A 22,237-nucleotide genomic window follows, 5' to 3' on the forward strand; every position below is an offset into this window, starting at 1 on the left:
ATTTTGACACTATATTATTAATAATTAATTATATATATATTATTAATTTATGGCACTTTTCTTTTAGATATATTTAGATTAAGGACATGTCAAGTTGCCAGCATGTCGAATGGTGAATACATTCTGTCATATTGTAGTAATCAACCTTAGGGCATAGAGTCACCCTTAAGTCTGCAGGATCGAAAACACAGCATATTTGGGATATTTATGTAGTAGCAAAGAACTGAGGGCCGAGTAAAGTGGAAGGAGTTGGAGGAGGCCTTCATTGAGCAGTGGATCGATCCCGATGGATAATGTTAGAATATCATTACATCTATAATACAAAATTTGACAGGTTAATTAAGATCATCGTTACATTACCTTGCGAATATTTATTACGTCTCGATCAATGTCTATCTAAATAATATCTCGAATAAAACCCATAAAAAGCATTGGTAATTCGCTCAAATTTATGGCTTCATACCATCATCCCGCGGCGTAATGGAAACACATCCGTAACAATCAACGACAAATCTCACAAACCACCGCTACTCGATTATATTTTTTATTGTGTACATATTTTCTTATCGAACATTGCCAAAAAAAATCTCAGACGAATGTTTCCACCGCAAAACTGATAGATAAACCTCCGTCCGGTCAAATATAAATAATATTCAGTACGAAATAATTTTAATTCTCGAGTGTATTTCAAGACAAGACGTAACCTAGGTGTATACAATTCTGTTGAGTACAGTGTGCGCTATAATAATACTATATCACAAATATAATAAAACGTGCTTATATATTATAATAATTTCATATACTTACCGGCTATCTCCCTATTAATTAAAAAAAAACAGTATCATGATTTAATAGAGATTGGAGAATGCGACAAAATACAAAACATGCAATATTTTTTTAGGATAATAAACATGTCCTTCTTCATATCAAATTGACCCATGGTCTTCTGAATTTTCTTCATCCATTTCCTTTCGGTTTCAAGTAGACTCCATCCAGTTTCGCGCGCTTAACAACCCTAAGCATGAAACTTATTATTTTATTTACTTTTATTACTGAATAACATTTTTAAGTAAGTAATAGTATTGTAATAAAATAATATACATTATAAGTTAATTCTTAAACAAGAGGTAAAATCGTTTAATAAACATTTTTTTTAAATAAACCGACCAGAATGTTGCTACGTGCTCGTAGTGATCAGCCATGAGCTATTCTGGGTCAGAACTGTTGCATCGAGTCAAGCCTATCAGGCACCATTAGCTAGGGGTATAAGACTAGTAAAGGCGCTCCCTAAAGACATAGACATTTTCAATGATCTACTTTTCATTTTCTTTTTGAAACTTTATTTTATTGTATAAAATTTCGCTTTCTCTTATGCGTTGTAAATTTTCATTTCGATGTATGAACCTGACCTACAACTGATAATACGGTTGTAAGATATTGAGTAATTGTACGCTGTTATAACATTTTTTATAATTCACTATAATTGTATTTGTATATATTTCTTGTTATTTTATAACGTATGTTTGACCTTAATAAGTACTTATTTAAGTTATTTATTTATGTAGCAGTACTATGATTTAGCTTCTAACATTCAATGGTATACATATTATATTTAATTAATTTCTACATAAAAAGTTATACAAATATTATTTCAATTTAGAAAAGCGAATAGTGAAATAAAATATCATTAGAAATAAAAAAAAAAACATTTTAATTTAGTCGTAATGGATTTGATATTTTATGAATATACATACTTATATACAAGTATCAAAATGTCCAACTGGAGGTTACCAACTTTGAAACTGTCCGTTTTATTTTTCTCTCAAGATTGTTCATATTAATATAATATAATTAAAAGGCAATGTTATTGGCGCTCTCGGCCCACCGTGTAGATTGATTTTTTTCTTCGCTCACCTCACGCCGGGACCTTGAGGCTCCGATTTGTCTTCCTTCCTACTTGTGCCGCGGCTTAATCAGCCTAGGCCACTCGCCGATCAGTACAGCCCGAATAATCGACCGTGCCGGACCTGCGAAACACATTATTGCAAACAGTGCCAAACAGTGCTAACCCACAAACAGGGGAGAGAACAATAGAGACAGTGCCTATCGTTAATAGGTATTGACAACATCTAAAAATTCAATCAAAACCAGACAAGTGTAAATTTTACCAAAATCGATAACAAACAGTATCTAAAAAAATAGTGCAAAATTTAATAATCCTTACACTGTAATGAAACAAATTAACGTGTGACAATCGCTAATAACTTAATACGTGTATTGAATGAGTAATGCCATAATGTGTTCAACGTATTCCTAACCTAACATTTTATTTCCATATAAAAGGATTTGACGTCATATTAGGAGTATAATAGAGCATGCAACTACAACCCTAGTATTATACAATATATCAAAAAAGTCCGGCAAAATTACACATTTCGTAATATTAAGTTAAACCATACCGAAAATTATAGTGCAATAGATAACTCTTACGTTAAGAAATTTGCCAGTAATTTCGTGATACAAACTTAATAAAAGGATGCAGATGAATATAATATTAAAGCTTTGCTGTTTTACTGCCATATTTCTCTACACGTCATGTAACGAACGCTGGGCGCTTTTTGAAGTTATGCTCAGAATGTCCCAGGATCACTTTATCAAAACCTTGATTTACGTTCAATGGTGTGCACGTTCCCAGTTTGATTTAATCTCGTTCATATTTTTGATAACCCTAAAAATATATCAAAACTCCTGAATTAACTGAAGTTTCCTTCGAAATATTAGTATCTATTTTAGTTAGTTATTAATAATTAATTTAGAAGATTCAATAAACAGTTAACAATAACTGTTCAATGTTTAGTAGTAAGTACATACAGCAATAATTATATATAATACATTATCATATTAGTTTTCTGGGTGATCTACAATAAGCCTTAATAATGTAAAACTATTACAGTTATACCATGTCCGATCCTAATACGATCATAATATGGGCCTCCACAGAGTTGAGGTTTGTAATAACAGATTTTGTTTTTACAAGAAATGAATGTTAGAGACTTGCTCAACATAATATTAGGTCCATATTATGACTCCAAACACAACAAATCCAAAACAACATGTGTATTTGACAGACCGAGGATTCGAACCTGGGACCCACGGCATTATAAACCGACGCGTTAGTCGCTCGGTTTAGTTACTGTAGTCTAACTCTACCTAAGTCAAAACAATAATTATCAACCTAACTTTTTTTTAAATAAACAACCTTTCAATGTTCTTGTTATATTTATACAATCATTGATAAATAAAAATATAATAAATACATCCATACCTAGATAAACGCTATCTCTAACTAAATATTTTTTATTGAGTCAATATTTCATTATAATAGTGTTATTATATATATATTAATAATGCAATGTTTTATATCAACTTTTAACAACTAAATATGCACAATTAACTTAAGCACGTTTGTTCAAAAATATAACAGTTTTTACAATAATTATTCTATTACCACAAAAATTAATACCCATTACCTCTGTCTAATTTTTAAAAAATAGTTGCGAGGTTCTACTAAATTTTAATCAAAAAATATTCTTGTAATGTATAAAGTATATAATGTATAAAATACTTTTATTGTACTTATACTATTATAATCTTTGCAAAGACAATATTATTATAAACACGTTACTTGCTGTTTTTCATAATCGCTGCAATTCTTCGAGCGAAATTTCGGGTGTCGTGACATTGACAATGCTTGATTAAATGGTGTTCTTACATAACGACATTTTGTAATAGGTATTTTTACACAATTACGGAATATATAATGCAACTATTATTATTGTCACATGGTATATCTATTAACTACATATTATTAAGTTATTTTCGGATAATGCTAGCAATAATTAGTAGAAATTAATTGAACTCTACAGTTAGAACATTAATAGTTTGCCAATTGTATTATAAACAGTTAGTTATTCGTTCAAGAGATAATAGTGCTATTTGAGAAAAATAACTTTAGAAATATTTACAAAATAAATCGTCAATAAAAAAATATTATTACTACCAATGAAAGTTTTCTTTGGTTTGATTGATTTTTATATCTAAATAAAACGTCAACATAGTTGCATTGTAGCGTACAGACTTTTATTTGGTATTGACTCTTAATTGTTAATATATTTTTACCTGATAGCCGTAGACAGATCACTCTATCGTATACACATCACCTATCAGTCGAATGGCTAGCAACCATTATTCGTGAACTGGACCGTACTATATTATAGGCTCCTTGACTATGCTGTCAGAAATACTTTTCACAAAAATTGTTGATGATCCATAATTTTAAAACACAATATGTCTGAAATATATAACCACTAGAAAAATTAAAAAAAAAAAAGCACACTCAGCGGGATTTGAACCCGCGCCCAATGGGATTCGCGCCCATGTGTACTGACCATTAAGCTGCGTGTGTCCTATCTAATTGTAACAAAATTAACAAGTGGTTTTATATTTCTCACAGGTGTTTTCAAATTATTGTATGTTCAATAACGAATGTTACATTCTTAAATCTTTTGAATTATTCGTTTGAATTAAAAAATAGTTTATTAAAAATATTGATATTGAAATAATCTTCATTTAATTTAGTTTTACAATCTTTATCACATATTATAACAACACTTTTTATAAACGTAATAATTAAATTGACTTTATGAAATATATTCAAAATATATAATAATATATCTATTACAGAACTGTCTAATCGTTACTTCTTGACGTCTCAGATTAGAATCAAAAGTGAAAAGTGACGTTCATTAAATAATCTAATATATAATAATTTTCTGAAATTAGTGCAATTAATATTCTACATGGCTTGAATTTAATATTATATTATACATTGGTGTTTTTAATATTTTACGTATGATACATAATATTTGTATAACTCTTTATGTAGAAATTAATTAAATATAATATGTATACCATTGAATGTTAGAAGCTAGATCATATTACTGCTGTATAAGTAAATAACTTAAATAAGTACTTATTAAGGTCAAACATACGCTATAAAATAACAAGAAATATATACAAATACAATTATAGTTAATTATAAAAAATGTTATAACAGCGTACAATTACTCAATATCTTGCAACCGTATTATCAATTGTAGGTCAGGTTCATACATTGAAATGAAAATGTACAACGCATAAGAGAAAGCGAAATTTTCTCACGAGTCACTTAGGAACTAAATTATACTTGTTGATTAACTGATGTGTGATCACTTGCACTTTCATCTCGGTAACAAACAACTATCATTGTCACTGTGACATATTATTATAAATTAAGGGGGGACATGCTCGTCGAAGGTCAAAATTGAGTTTTTATTGTATATTCAAACCATGATCCTGGACACTCCTTAAACGTTGTAGATAATCTATTTATATAATTTTGAAGCCTTATTATCCTTTATAGTTATTTTAAACATTTGATGACTGCATGAAGTATTTTTATTACATAAAATAGTATTCTTTTAAACCTCTCGCTCTAATGTTTTAGAATATAGTCATATTTCGGTACATAACTGTGCAGTGGTGTTAAAATTTTTTACATTTATTAATTTTTAAACGCATTTATAAAACCATTAGCATAATTTATTACGAGATAATTTTTGTAAAATATTCACGATAAAAAATTATATTGATAATCTCTGTGATCCCAAATTTGACAAGAATTAGGCATTTTATTATTCAAAAAATCGGCAAGATTAACACATTTCAAGATGATTCTAAAGATATTTATTATAAGCTATGTCTTTGACCATTCAAGTGTGATAAACATCTTATGAATAATGATTGCTTTATAATAATTATTGACCTAAGAATAAGGTAGTGTTTTTTTAAAATACGCCATTTCTTTTGTCATTCCCTAGTAGTTAAGCTACAACATACGGCCGTAGCCATAAATTGACAAACTATAATTGAAGTAGGGAGTAAAATGATATTGACGCGCGTGTTTGAACATGTACCGTTTAAAAAAAAATAAAAAAAAATTCGGTTAGGTACATGTTCAAACACGCACGTTAACATAATTTTACTCCCTTCTTTAATTATAGTTTGTCGTTTTATGGCTACGGCCGTATGTTGTAGCTTAACCACTAGGGAATGACAAAAGAAATGGCGTATTTCAAAAAAACACTACCTTATTCTTAGGTCAATAATTCTTATAAAGCAATCATTATTCATAAGATTTTTATTACACTTGAATGCTCAAAAACAAAGCTTATAATAAATATCTTTAGAATTATCTTCAAATGTGTTAATCTTGCCGATTTTTTGAATAATAAAATGCCTAATTCTTGTCAAATTTGGGATCACAGAGATTATCAAAATAATTTTTTATCGTGAATATTTTACAAAAATTATCTCGTAATAAATTATACTTATGGTTTTATAAATGCGTTTAAAAATTAATAAATGTAAAAAATCTTGACACCACTGCACAGTTATGTACCGAAATATGACTATATTCTAAAACATTAGAGCGAGAGGTTTAAAAGAATACTATTTTATGTAACAAAAATACTTTATGCAGTCATCAAATGTTTAAAATAACTATAAAGGATAATAAGGCTTCAAAATTATATAAATAGATTATCTACAACGTTTAAGGAGTGTCCAGGATCATGGTTTGAAAATACAATAAAAACTCAATTTTGACCTTCGACGAGCATGTCCCCCCTTAAAGTCATATTCAATATATTATTATGTATATATTTTTATTTCATTATCCATATTTTTAATTTTACATTTAATATACCTAAGTTTAGGAGACGGATTTTTACTGAGCATTATTTTTCCAAAAATCTAACAATAGAAATCAAGTTTATTTTATGTACTTACATAATATATAACCGTATTGTCAAGAATATGATGTACCATCAAATATAACGCGACCTATATATATTCTAAAAAGATAATTAAAATGTATTTAAAAAAATGTTTAAATCAAACATTAAAAAATAACGTATACTTGAACCATTACAGCTCTGTTAATTATTACGTTTATTAAAACTTTTTTGACAGATACCTACATGTCTATTTTTTGCGGTAATATGTTTTATCAGGACTCGAATTTAACATGTATGCCTTTTACAGATAAGTTTTTTTTTATAAAAACACTATTATTATTATTTTCGTATTATCTTCGGAACTGCACAGTAAAATATACTGAAATTTAGATATAAATATTGACTTACTAATTAATAGAAATATAATACATGAAAGCCTCGTAAACTAGTCAGTTCATAGAGATTGGGTCTTTTTACACAAATTGTATTCTATATACAGCAATATTTCTGCAGCATTGTCGTCCTATTCTGATAACAAGACCGCGTGTGTCCGATTAAATATTATCGTATAAATATGAAATGCATGTGTACGTCGTTTCAAAGTCATCTTTATTGAAATTAATAATGATGCTATTTTCAAATTCATAACGTGTCCATTTTTATATTATTTAGATGTTCAATACGTGTGTCCCGGTATAAATAAATAAACCATCATTTATTTGTTTTCTGTTAATAATTATAAAGTGTTTTAATTTATTAGAAATAACAAACAACTTTTTAAATGTTTACTTATGAGTTTATTTGTATTTATTCCACAATATCTATGTTATTATGTACGTGTATGTAAATCAATAACCAATAATTGAAACCGGTCTTGTATTCATATATTGTGGAATAAATTCAAATAAATTTATAATTAAACAATTTAAAAGTTGTCTATTATTAATAACATATCATTTCATCAAGAATCAACAATGAAAATAATAAATAATAAGTGATTTAATTTGTTTTTTAAGGAAACGTGATGTGTAGTGCAATTAGTTGCAAATCAGTTAATTCAATTTGAATTGATAAAGATATAAATGCAACAACTGGTAATCGTGGACTCTTGATAATAATTATATCTAATCAAATTTATATTATTATCATTGTTTTGTGCACGTATTTTGTGACAGTCGCCAAAGGAAGCGGGTCTCGAAGCCAGTGTTGTGTGAACGTTTAAAATTATAATAATATCACGTGATATACGAGAACAACTCAGCAACAGGTGAGATGGAATAAATTACAATATTAATTTTGATACAGGTATTTTACACGCTGTATACAATTTGATTATGCTTGGATAAAGTGTCAGCTTATGATTTTTTGTTTGTTTTTCTTTGCTTTTTAACTCTACAATAAACCGTGAGATCTTGATTTAAAAGTGTAATATTTTAATTATTCTTTATTGAGTTTACAAAGTTCAAAAACATACCATATTAAATAAAATCTTGAAAACAATATCGTAGCTGACAGGTCTCAAAGCTGATCCATCGGATTCTGGCCAATGTGCTTTGTCAATATGCGGTCTACAAATCGTTTTTTTTTATTTTACCATGTTCGATCGTAAGCAGTGACGTCCTGTGGGGATAGGCAGATTGAGCATCGCTTGGAAGCGGCAGTTCCGCGAAGGGCGTCAAATCAAGGAGAATCATTAAGTGTATATAAAAATAGATTGGTACCTATCTAAACTTAGTAATAACGGAAATATTTTTCTATTAAAAGATTGAGCTCACTGGTTGGAAACAAAATGTATTAATTAACATAAAAGGTTTAACAGGCCTGATTTTTTTTGTCGGGTTCGCGATGTCTAGCTTACTTCCATTGTCATTGGATGTGACATCCTTGATGACTAGCAATGGCACGTGCATATTTGCGAATTATAGGTAAGTACACACTGACCTAATTAATTTACCCAAATATTTTTGCCAGTCATTCGCGAGTTTTGAAAGTTGTCAGGTGTACATTTACATGTATCTAAAACCGTGGACACGCAATATTGTCTATTGAAGTATGGCATTTAAATTAGATTTAGTGGTAAGTATATATTTTCTTAGTCATGTATCCATACAACACATTTCTTAGATATTGCAGACATGAAAGGATGATAAAAAATACTGTATAAAAGTGGGGCGGCATTTTGGCGCTGCTTAGGGGCGGCATTTTGTCTAGGGACGTCACTGATCGTAAGAAGATCATATTGGCATCCACAGAATGGATATTGTATTAACACAGTTTTGTTTTTACGAGAAATGCTACCCACTTGCTCAACATATTATTCCCGTACTCTGAATCCAAACACACGTTGAAGAACAGCATGTGAATTTACCAATAAATTAACTGATAGTCATGAAACTACAATGCTTCTCAAATTGCAATGCGTTCTAGACACATTTGTAATAAACTAATAAATGTAAGGAAATCAATTGTTTTTAAAATTACCATAATGGTAGGTAATGACAGGACGCGATGTGACGTCACTAATAATTAATAGTTTAACAACTACTGTTCTTGTATTTTAGTTTATGCATGTAATAAATTGTGACGTTATTTTGATTTAACTTAAACCCAATACTCTATGCATCTAGCAAAAAATGTATTATTTAGACTAATATTGAAATAAAGTATAAGCAATTTTACATTGCAGATTTATTTATAATAAATTCACACTTTTATACTCTGAGTATTACCAGGATAAAAAAACATCCTGCAGAATCAAAACAAGCTTACGATAAGTTTTTTTTAATAAATTGGTACTTAATTTTGAATTACGATGGTAGTGCTAGTTGTTGATAACCTTTTAATGCATTGCAGTAACCTATTCGCAATAAATGAAGATTTTCGATTGCATATTTAGTTCAAATTATTACAATTAATTTCAATATGCAATATTTATCATAAGCAATAACGAGGACTACCATCGAATTTTGGAGTTTCGTGTCCCTGCCTGACTATATTGGGCTTTAACAGAAGACTTAAAATATCGTGTCCGGAAATTTTTACGTATGCAGTTCGCCGTATCATACTTAACCGTGAAACGTTATATCGGAAATACATGGTCGTATGTTAAAAAACGTCCAACCTTTTTGGGTCGTATAATACTGAGATAAATTCATGTCTAAAGAAAACACGCCTCTTATCGGTTTAGAGGAAGCCAGCTGCAAACAATTTTTGAAAATAGCCGATATACTGGATTATTTGTCGGATTAGGAACCCATTTGCTGCGGACCTTTCAATTAATATTTAATTACTATATTTAAATAACATGCTAATTATATCGAATGGCCATTTGATGAATTTTGCCAAAATCGACTATGAAAATTGAATTAATGTTCATATTTAATCTAATAAAATTGGAGACCGTATAGTATTTCTTTCTCTTCTCTTCTCTTTCCGATAAGAAATCTCACGGTGAATTATTGTGCTACGGTGAAATGTAATACGTACAATTTACATGTAACCTTAAAATATAGGTTAAGATAACATTTTTTCAAACTCTAACATTTATTTTATATTCAACTGAATATTTTCTATAGTAAAATAACAATATTTATATTTAATCTTCATCCTAAAATATCAGTAAGAGGAAACCAGTAAGTTATTATTTTTTAAATATATTATATGACACAAATAAAATTCTATAACGGTACCTTTTCCAAGATTTTATAACACAGCGCTATTTTTTATCAACAAAAAATTCAAATTGGCGCGTAACCTAATACGATAGATCAGCTGATAGACCAGCCAGCCTAGCAAACGTGGCGTTTTATAATATATTCACGTATTCATGTACGCAAAATACGTCATTGTTTGGATTATAATAAAAACACGTCATTACGTTCTAACAACGTGTTAAATGCCAAATATGCACAAACGCATTATTTACTTACGACAACTTGTCTAGAATTATTTATCTTTGATTGATACAAAAATAGTGTTGTCCTTGAAATAACTGGAATATTATTCGAGTATTGCTTCGCTTGTTAAAATGCTATCAAGATTGTTAAGACGCCTAATACATGTATTCCACATTCTTAAATAACAATAAATAAACCGAAACAATATCATCATTCACAAACATGTTTTAATCCATTCATGATGAAATAATTCAAAAATAATAGATAGTCGTACATGACATAAAAAGTTTTAATTCACCCTATTTCACCCGGTAATGAATTTTATTTTAAAAAAATCGCATATGTACGCCAGCTGAAGCCGCCCATAAACAGACTTATAGCGCCTGTACACGTGCATGGAATTACTGTCGGCAATAGTGCTTATTTCAAACTATCGTGACAATAACTGTTTACACGTAAAAGTGCTGACTGTCTCTTCAATCTCATTCTTCAAGAGTAAGCGAGACGCGATGTTGTCATTTTATACTACTATTTGACAAGACGTATTGAAAATTGGTTAACGTCAAAATGAGTAGTTCGTTTTTTTACCGGCAGGTTCGCCATTATCGTTCTACTGCGCAGGGGTAGATCTTACTTGCGCATAAAAAATCAGCACAATTCAGAAGCTTCCAAACTTGTTTGATTCATGCACGCAATCTTATCTATCAATCAAATCATCTTATCAATAAAAACACAATCAACTGCAGGATAATACATGTTTACCCATAAATTTTCTTACTGTGCACAGTAAATCCATGCACGTGTAAACGGGGTATCAAGTTAAAATTACATTGGCAGATTTTCAGATCAACCGTCTGCCACGATCACTCACTCGAAAAGTCGCTTTTGAGCCGTCCCTTGGAGTCGTGATCGAATTGGAACAATTCCCATTTTTGGGCACAGTCGTGTCACGGCATTACGCCGTGTCCACACTGGCAACCTCATTAAATTTCAGGATAACTATCAAAATTTGTTTGACCAAAAATTATTTTAATCGAAATTTAATGAGGTTGCCAGTGTCGACACGGCATTCGATTACCAAGAACTTACAAAAATATCCGAATTAACGTACATCTTTCAAGTGTGGCCACAAGTAGCATATTTGGTCGCGTTTGTCATAACAACAAAAATTTGACCTTTATATAATGAAATTAAAGGTTCCTGATACAAAAATAATACCCCAGTAAATACAATCAGCAACACGGCCTCCACATCCTGAAGCGGGCCCTTCTACCTATCTCTAAAATATTACGAGCAGTAGTGTTCCCCAAATAGTATTATACGGAATCCCAAAGTTTTTGTTTTTTTACTATTTGAGAAATTTTTGGTGTGTGTTATTCTACTTAATTGGTCAACCCGCCACGCTGGGCCTATTTCCGTGCCCTAGACTAGAGCTCTATCAGCCCCCCTGCTGTATGGTCCATGATCATAATATCCCTTATGGTTTTAATATACCTAGGTATATGAAAAAGAAAAAGATTAAAAAAAAAAAAACGTTTTTCATATACCTATCATTCATGATGATCACATAATGAAACATAACAAACACGGCTTTAAAATTGAAATAAAATAATTATCCCTAATTGAATGCAATCAAAATCTAAAATAACATGTATTGATTCGTCTACCGGTAATTTAATTTTAATAATGTCTGATTCTGACATCACCATTCGCCCACCGTTATTTGTGGGTTTTCCATCCCGGATTTTTTCGTAATGGATTTGGGTTTTGCACAACTTCAATAATTCAATCAACGGCATTCTATTTAGATGCACACAGTCATCTAAACTATGCATCTTTTTATTACTGCAATTAAGTGATGCATTAATATACTCGAATTATTTATAGACCTTCATAGTTGATGTCATCAGAAAAGCATAGTTTTGTATAGATCGTATAAAGACATTGGTAAGTGAAATTAATGGCAAACAATAACATTATTGTTAATGGGGGATATGCTCAGCGTAGGTCAAAATGGAGCTTTTATTCTATTTTCAAAGCATGATCCTATACATTCCTTAAACGTTGTAGATAATCTATTTATATAATTTATTTTGAAGCCTTTTTATCCTTTATATTTATTTTAAACATTTGATGACTGCATAAAGTATTTTTATTACATAAAATAGTATTCTTTTAAACCTCTCGCTCTAATGTTTTAGAATATAGTCATATTTCAGTACATAAATGTGCAGTGGTGTTTAAATTTTTTACATTTATTATTTTTTAAACGCATTTATAAAACCATCAGTATAATTTATATCGACATTATTATAGTGAAATATTTACGATAAAAAATTATATTGATAATCTCTGTGATCCCAAATTTGACAAGAATTAGGCATTTTATTTTTCAAAAATGGGCAAGATTAACACATTTGTAGATAATTCTAAAGATACTCATTATAAGCTATGTCTTATGTACCTAACCGATTTTTTTAACGGTACATGTTCAAACACGCGCGTTGACATGTTCTTATTCCCTTTTTTATAGATAATATTCTTCTTCTTCAATATAAACATTCTTTATATTATTAACATGACGTATATCTGAAATGTTTTCAAAGTATGAACATAGGTAATATTGTGTTCAATATATTATAAAGAATGTTATTTTCTCAAATTTTGTGAAAAACTGGCTGAAGAAAAGAAATGGTTTATATACATAATACCTAAAACTAAGTATAGTATTTTTGTCATTTCGTTAAAACTCAAAAACTACTTCACTAATTTCTTTTATTTTGTTAACTGTCAATTCATGGTGGAACTGCATTGTATTGTTGTTTTTATTTAATAAAACGCAATTTTTTTATAGTACTTATTCCACTTTTAAAGTACTATAAAAGTGGAATAAGTACTATAAAAAAATTGCGTTTTATTAAATAAAAACAACAATACTTCACTAATATTAACTAAACTTATTCAACATATTATAGACTAGGTACATCATGTTTAGCAATTTAGTAGTTATTTATTTTAATATCCATGGATGTTCCTAAGTGAAAGATAAAACTTAAATATAAATAAAAATAACTTATTTTCAACAATTTATAACGATTAGGTAAACTGGTCCAATTGCAGCAGTGGTGAGGTGAGGAACAAATTTTGCAAAAACTATAGTAAAAAACCTATTCCGATAATATATAATGATAATTATATTAACGATGTAAAATAAAATCGTTTTATTAAATAAATGTCTTATATCGGTGTTGCTAAATAAAAAGGCGTAGTCACTTTAACATAAATGGATTAGGTATCTAGTAATGGGGTTAAATATTTTAGAATTTCATTTTCATGTTCAGAAAAGTCCTGTCAGATTATTATTTCGTGAAAAGTTACACTTTTTTTGCTAAAATTGTTTCTCACTTACTTTTGACTCAAGAACATACATCAATGAAACCGCAAATAATTTTCAACAATAGGTGGAACGAAACTTCACACTCGTTGCCAATCGGAGGGAGGTAGTCAATATGTGAGCACGTCAATTTGTTTTGTAATGGCGTCGGAGTAATATATTCTTAAATCGTGTAAAGATGACTAAAAAACGTCATGCATGTACTCGAAAAAGAAAACATGTCAATGAATATATGAAAAGTAACGCCGTGGGTCTCAGGTTCGAATCCTAGGTCTGGCAAGTACACATATTATTTTTCAATTTGCGTGTGAGTCAGGGTATGGACCTGAGGTCACCTAATAGGTTGAGCAAGTGGCTGACATCCATTTCTCGTAAAAAACAAAATCTGTTAATACAATCCTCTACTCTGTGGAGGCCCATATGATCCTATGAGGATCGGACATGGTCGGAAAAAAATATTTTTATTATTACTAATATAACAATAAGCATAACATTGAATGGACGCATGTTGAATTTTGATAACAAATTATGTTTTGTTCCGCACGCGTCGTTTGCACAATCTGCACATCGCGTAGTCACGATCTTTTTAGACCATGCCTCAGCTGAAGTATAGCCTTAACAATATTTAATAACGGTCCTATTTTTTTCCATTCCGTTTATTCTGTAGATAGGAGAAAATATCTATTATGGTGTAAATAGTAGTTTTTGAAAATATTAATTACAAATTATATGTCTTTCAAATAGACATTCATACTATTACATGTCTTAATATGAAAATATATAGCCGAATATAGACTACGTGTTAATAATTATGATTGGTTTATAATGCGTTAATTGCTACACCGTCAGACGTGATACAGTTAAGTAGGAAAAGTACTGAAAGTTACATTGAGGCAGTGTTGCCAACCGTTCTATAATTATAGTATTTGTACTATACTTTTGGTCCGCGTACTATGTACGATATAAAACAGGTATAGTACGCCCAAAATACCATAATTTTGAATATATATATATATATATATATCTATATTTTGAATATAGTACTAAAATAGGTAGTCAACCCTGGTGGAAGGTGTAGTCAGGGCTAACGGAGAAGGAAGAAATGGCCCTCCGAAAAGGGGGTTGGGCGTGGGGCTAACAACCTCATCCCGTAAAAAAACACATTGTTACGAAACCACACCAACAGCCTCGGAAACCGGACACTAAACTCAGACAACCTGGCGAACGCTTTAAGGAAACCAAATTGGAAAGCGGCCACACTGGATAGGGACAGGTGGAGGGAGCTGTTGGAGGAGGCCAGGACCCACACCGGGTTGTCGCGCCCCTGATGATGATGATGACTAAAATTTCGATATTTCCGTTCGATAAATTGGTGCAAAGTACCATAATTTCGCAATATAAGAAGATTTGGTGAACTTGGAAAAAAATTGCTCGAAAAACGTAAAAAAATCCCTTGACTTTGGTTTAAAATGAAATTTCTTGAATTCTTCGGTAAGCATTTTTGTTTGGAAGAGGTACCTACCTAAATAAAAAGGGGTCTCAGAGTTTCTCAAATTCTCCGTTATTTTTTTTCTGAGAAACAAAAAACCTATACATTTTCAACAGTGATGACAAAGCGTACTATATTTTTTTCCCTAATACTATAATTTTGGAGACTTTGTACTATAATTTCACTTTGAAAAGATGGCAAAACTGCATTGAGGGAACGTTACATTCAATCAAATCTTTATTGTCAGCAAGTGCCTATTACTTTAAATTAAAAATAATTAAATATTTTTATCTTTGCAAAATATACACAACACATTATAATAAGATGAACTTTCCAAGGTGATGTTAATGTTATTCAAATAGAATCGTTAAGAAATAATGATTATCATTTGTCTTCGCGCACCGGTGATTTGTAGATACTTAGGTGCTTACTGCTTTTTTCGCTATGTCTTTGTCTTGAGAAATCTTGTCTGCAAATGGTACCTTATTTAGTAATTAAGTGGCTTCATCGGATTCATATGCAGATGATTTTTTTAACCCTAGTACATACCATAAGGTACACAAATTGTTTGTTGTAGACTTTTACCACTTCACAAATTCACGTGTACAGCCATTTGTTGAGAACTCCATGCACGTATATTACGCAAAACGTCAAAATGCAACAAATTGTAAAATATCCGTTACTTATCAGTATACTTTTTATAATAATATGAATGAAATTTTATTTTTAAAAATTGAATATTTCTGCACTAGATAAAATCTGCTTTAACAATGAATATATGTGTTATTCATACGAATTATTTTATTTATTCATATTGCTACGATTATTTTATATGCTATGTTATTTATAATATATACCTATTTGTCTTGATTTATTTATTTGTCTGTCTGTAATGCATTATAGAAAACATATGTAAATATGTAGGAGATAGTAAAACAGGGAGAAGACGCATTATAATTTGTAAGTTGAGAGAAAACATAAATATACAAATTCTCAATTTGAAAAATAAACTTTTCGTTTATTTTAATCGGGTCGTGAATGAAAAAAAATATTAGGGCAGTCTGATAATAGTTTGACAAAATGCTTAGAGTTCAAGAATACTTACAGGTAGAACAACCACCCGGTAATGTTTTCTAGTTATTTTATAATAATATTAAATATTATATTTGATCATTTAAAATTTATGGAAATGGTTTAGTACCTGCATAATATTATAAGAAAGTGTCAGAAGGGAGCCGCTTTTACATGAGAAAAGCGAGATATTTTTGAAAATTTAAGAATAAGATGTGTAGAAATTTATAATAATAGTAGATATGTTTATATCACTTCAAAGATTATAAAAAAGAAAAAGAATAAAAAATCATTATATAAAATAATAATATGATGAATATTATAGTATTTGCTAAAATGCAACACCATAATTATATGGGCTAAATGCCAAAAACTATGAACGCATAAAACATATATGCAAAATTACATACTGTGCAAAATAAATATGTAAAACCTAATTAAAACTGATGCATTTTGCCACCGTGGGATGTTTTTTGATTTACCATTTTATATCCGCTAGATTATAATATATTTATAAATGTCGACCTAAGTTGCCCAACTAACCAGATAGGTAGTCAGTTTTGTGTATATTGTTATTCAATCATTAGTTTTCCTAGAAAAAAAATCCACGCCTAGTTAACATAAAATGTCTCATATACATAGGCGTGAGAGATGATATTTCCCAACTTTGAAATGTAGAAAATGTAATATTATTTATTTTCTCATATTTGACAGTCTTTCGTTCTATTTTCATATGTCAAAATAAATATTAAGCAATCCATTTGTGTGGTGTTGTAGAAACAGATTAGGTACCTACATTAGTAAATTAGATTTACTCTCCTCTGTACTATGTATTCAACTCATATTTAATATGGAGTACTTCACCTACCAGAGGCATCCAGCGGAGACATACGAAGCTTGCAATTTGAGACATTTTTTGATAATGTATACTTTAAAGTGTTTTAATTAATAAATGGGTACGTACGTATCTAAAAACAATAAAAAGAAAAATATTTTTTATTGAAAGCTAAAATTTAAAAAATGTTGTAAAATGTGAATGCGAAGGATCCATATTATTTTTTGTTTATTATAAAAAAAATGTTTATGAAAGTTTCTCTAGAAAGGCTTTAATGTTTTTTTTATATTTATTTTTAAAAAAAGTTGATTTTATATTTAAAAAATATGTAACTGAAATCTAAGATAAAATTGGGATCACAATCACACCGGCCTATCTACAAAAACATGGTTTTGCGATAAACACAATTAGATGATTTTTGTACTACTCGTATTAAACTCGGAATAATAAGCACATTTGGGTCAGGTTTTTTTATTAAAAGTACATTTTAGTACGCTACTTAAAATACATATTTTTAACTTTACATTTGTTTGATGTGTTGTGTTTCTAACTCTATATATTTTCATTTTTCGAAATGTTCAACCGTATTTTTTAAACGGTTATATGTCGTATATAGACCTTTGTGTCATTAATAAATAGTTTATGGCATTACTGAAACTGTGTTTAACTCGAAATACGCATTTTTATTGTTAGGCCCCTATGATCATAAGCCCAGATAATGTCTTTCATATAATGCGATAATAGCAGATCGGTCCAAGCAAAGATCAGAATAATTCTATATTCATTTAAAATTCAATACGCAATTCAACACTTGAAAGAATTTTTTTTAAATAGTAACGTAATAATTATGTAATTTTGAATAGTTTTATTTATATTTTAAATTAGGCAGTAAATAATTAACCAACCGGAAAAAAGATTTTTTCATCTACTCTGCGAATCTCGGAGAGTTAACTTTTTATATTTTTTTTCGCAAAAAGAGTCAAAAGTTATTATAAATAAAGAATTTAATTTATCTGCAAAAATCATTGTGTTCACGATTTATTAAATAATTATATAGATTTTCTATGATTACAACATCGTTATAAATCCTTCAATTTTTATAGTCATAAATATCTGTCAAAGCAAATTTTACCTGTCATTAATCTCGATTATTTTGTAAAGAAAATAAAAGCATCGCTACGAAGATTTATTTAAAAATAAATACGAATTTATCGTAACAAGAAAGCTATCGATTATCGTATTAAAGCAATTATTTTAAATTTCTAACATTTTATCACGAGTGCGTATTGTATTACAAAATATTACATAAACAACAAGACAAGTATTAAAGTTAATAATTTACAATGTTACATCTAATTACTTATAATATTATATTATTTGTAATTAATAAACTAGTATATGACCTAAACTAGTATTATAGAAACGGTTGAAAAGACTCGATTATTTATCGTTTACATTAACTCATAAAAATAATTTTAATACATGAAATTACTAAATATATTACAATTACAAAATCGTGTTGTATTATGACAATAATATCATGAGCACGTCAATTTGATTTTTCATTTCAACTACATATTGTAATAAAATCACAGCATAAGAAGCCAATAGCGCCTATACACGTGCATGGATTTACTCGCACCAATAGTGTTTATTTTTAACTATCGCGATAATAACTGTTTACACGTAAAAGTGCTTACTGTCACTCCAATGTCGTTCTGCAAGCGTGAGCGAGACGCTGTGTTGTCATCGTGTGGTGCTATTTGACAGATTCAGACAGGTTCGGACAAGTTTGTAGATAATCAGTAGACGTCAAAATATTCTGTGCGGTGTAGTTCGTGTTTCTTCCGGCAGATTCGCTATTATCGTTCTACTGCGCATGCGCACGCACCATGCAAGTGCCAATTATTGCGTGAAAATTCAGAGACTTCCGATTTTTTTTTTAACCATGCATACAATCATGCAACTTGCACGATAATACGTATTTACACGTGCATTTTCTTATTATGGCCGCGATAATACGTACTGTCAGCATTAAATCCATACACGTGTATTTATTAATATTATTTGTATTAAATTTAAGAAATACAATTTAAAATTAACAGTAGGTACATACGAGTATTATTCAGTACGGAATATTCAAGTTAGGTTAAATATGATTGAAAAAAGCACATTATAATATTTTATTAGCTTTGATTTATCTGTCTGTAACGCATAAGCTGTCTCTCTTAGACGCATGTAAATTGTCATGTCAAAAGATTTTGCGCTTAACAAAGCCCAGCAGCATGATGCATAAATAGAATAATCGCATAAATTACTCCGACTTCATCAAAATAGAAACCTACCAATCTATATTGGTATTCAAATCAACGTATTATTTAGTTATGACCACTATTACCCTTAGTTGCCTTGCCTAAAAACTGGTATTATTGTTAAATAATATTAATAAGCTCATCGAAAAAATGTTGACAGGTGACACTGCTACCGTTTTTTTTTTGTTTTTGTTTTGGAGGGTCCTAAATTCTAAGGTCAATGAAACAATACTGTATAATTTTACATAATATTCTAATGTAATATTGTACTATTTCTTCGTTATTGTTGTAAGTAGCTATTTAATTTCTAGATATTTTTTTAATATAATATCCAATTGGATTGAGAAGGCGTTATGTTCTCCGGAGTCTCAAAAATTTAATATTTTACACCCTTTTGTCTTTAGAGTAAATCAGCAAAATCGATGTTGATCAATGATTGATAAATGATTTTTTTTTCGTGATAATCTAAAAAAATATTATTGGCCTCGTCAATTAATTTATTATTCTTTTAAGACTTAGGCCTCCGTCAATTAGGACTCTTTGGGGTATAGCTTCTTCAACCTTATTGTAAACTCACACATATGTGTATTGAGTCTGTGTTTATAAAAATCGTTCACCTCCGTTGAACAGTCGGTCTAAACTACTGATGGATAATTCGTATAACTACATAATATTTTTAAATGCAATGACTACTTACAACATAATAATTCAAATACAAACGGATCAAATAAGCTAACTTTATACAAACAATTCATTTTTTTGCAAAAGATACGTCAATAAAAAAATCCGCATGTCTAAAGTTTTATTGTAAACAAAATAACAGTTTTATCTGACCTTATAATATTTATTGTACTGTTAACCGTGAAAAGATTAATTCCATAATACCTATCACTTTTTTTCCTTCGATTGAATAATGTAATACTTTCAATGCCTTTGTTTTCTAACAGTTATTTTTCATAATTAATAACCGTGAAAAGAATAGATTCACAGCTTCCTCCCAATTTGACCGTGGAAGAAATTTTTCGCTAATTAAAAATCGTGTAAGGTTATAGTAGGTTTCGTAGCCGCTTTCATATAAAGAATTTATAATATTATATACTATTTAGACAACTTATGGCTATATAACGCAGTGACGAGGGGTGGAGGTAGGCTGTTAAATTTCAACATAAATAGTGAACACTAAACTTTGCCAGTCATACTTATTTATTTTCATTTAACAAAGAATACAATTTGCAGATGGTGCTGGTTAGTTTTAAAAATTCAATTAAACCCTTCCTAAACCAAATCATGATAGCTATGGTCAATCTGACAAAAATAGTGCACACTTTTTCAGTCATACTTATTTGTATTCGTTGAATTAAGAATAGATAATAATCACAGAGGCTGTTGGTTAGTTTTTTAAAATTCAACAAAACCATAATCGATAAAAATATTCTTATATCTATACAATATATTATATGGTATTGTATGGTTTAATAGAATAATTTTAGATATTTTATAGATAAACGAATATTTTTTGACTATTATCTACTATGGCTTGGATTTGGCAGGGTTTAATTGAATTTTAAAAACTAACAAACACTATCTATACATTGTAGTCTCTCTTCAATGAAAACAAATACGTTTGACTGATAAAATTTAGAGTGCATTACTTATGTCGGATCTTAACAGTCTACCTCCACCCTCCGCCACTGATATAACGTCACCTCAATTATGCACTTAAGTAAGTACAAAACATAAATTCTAATGGATTTAAGTTTAGTTTTGTACTATTTCATTTGAGTTGTTTTTTCCGACCCGGATGTCGCTTTTCAGCATCATCATTCTTATGTGCACACAATAAATCCGGTATTTATAGATTACAGTGCAACAATTGTTCAAAATTTTACGTGGGGAAAACTACGAGGATGTTAAATATTAGAATTTCAGAGCACTTGATAGCCCAAATATTGGAAAAGGATACTTACACAAAATTCATACATTTTACATTGAAAAAGGTGCAAAATACTTCACAGTCATACGGGTGATTATAAGTTATTCTACCAAGAAATATACATAATTTGAAAACATCTTATGCATATAATACACTCTAGAAAAAATAATTTTGTATAAAAAATATACGACACCCGACGGGACTTAAGCCTGTATCTGCTGGATTCGCGCCAGTATGCTTTTCCAATTAATCTACGGGCATCTTAGTTAATTACGATGATTTTATGTAGTAGTTTTTACGTCATGAAATGCTTATTGAATTGCGTTATAATGTTGGCTATCGATTTTAGTATACATTCTCTTAGTTACATTCTCAAATCTTGTGTCTTGTTCGTTGAATAAAAAAAATATTTTACTATCAAGAAATACCAAGAATATCGGGTTTTTTTTCAATACTTAATGCTTGAAGTAT

At 29.6% G+C, this 22,237-nt stretch overlaps 1 protein-coding gene across 3 annotated transcripts in view; it reads left to right on the forward strand.

Annotated features, from left to right (window-relative positions):
* mol (dual oxidase maturation factor 1 mol) overlaps window positions 1-22,237 on the forward strand; it is a 242,918-nt gene that overhangs the window by 135,223 nt on the left and 85,458 nt on the right. The window contains exons 1-2 of one of the 3 annotated variants that reach the window (XM_085944262.1): window positions 1,996-2,116; window positions 7,853-8,103. The exons of 1 other annotated variant lie outside the window; for it this stretch is intronic. The gene's annotated coding sequence lies outside the window, so the exon portion shown is untranslated. Of the gene's footprint in view, window positions 1-1,995; window positions 2,286-7,852; window positions 8,104-22,237 lie in introns of those variants that run through there. One more of the 3 variants, XM_085944263.1, reaches the window with a different exon arrangement.

Source organism: Rhyacophila brunnea, unplaced genomic scaffold (genome assembly GCF_057557595.1).
Source record: "Rhyacophila brunnea isolate RB1 unplaced genomic scaffold, BYU_Rbru_1.0 scaffold_17, whole genome shotgun sequence".
NCBI classification, from domain to species: domain Eukaryota; kingdom Metazoa; phylum Arthropoda; class Insecta; order Trichoptera; family Rhyacophilidae; genus Rhyacophila; species Rhyacophila brunnea.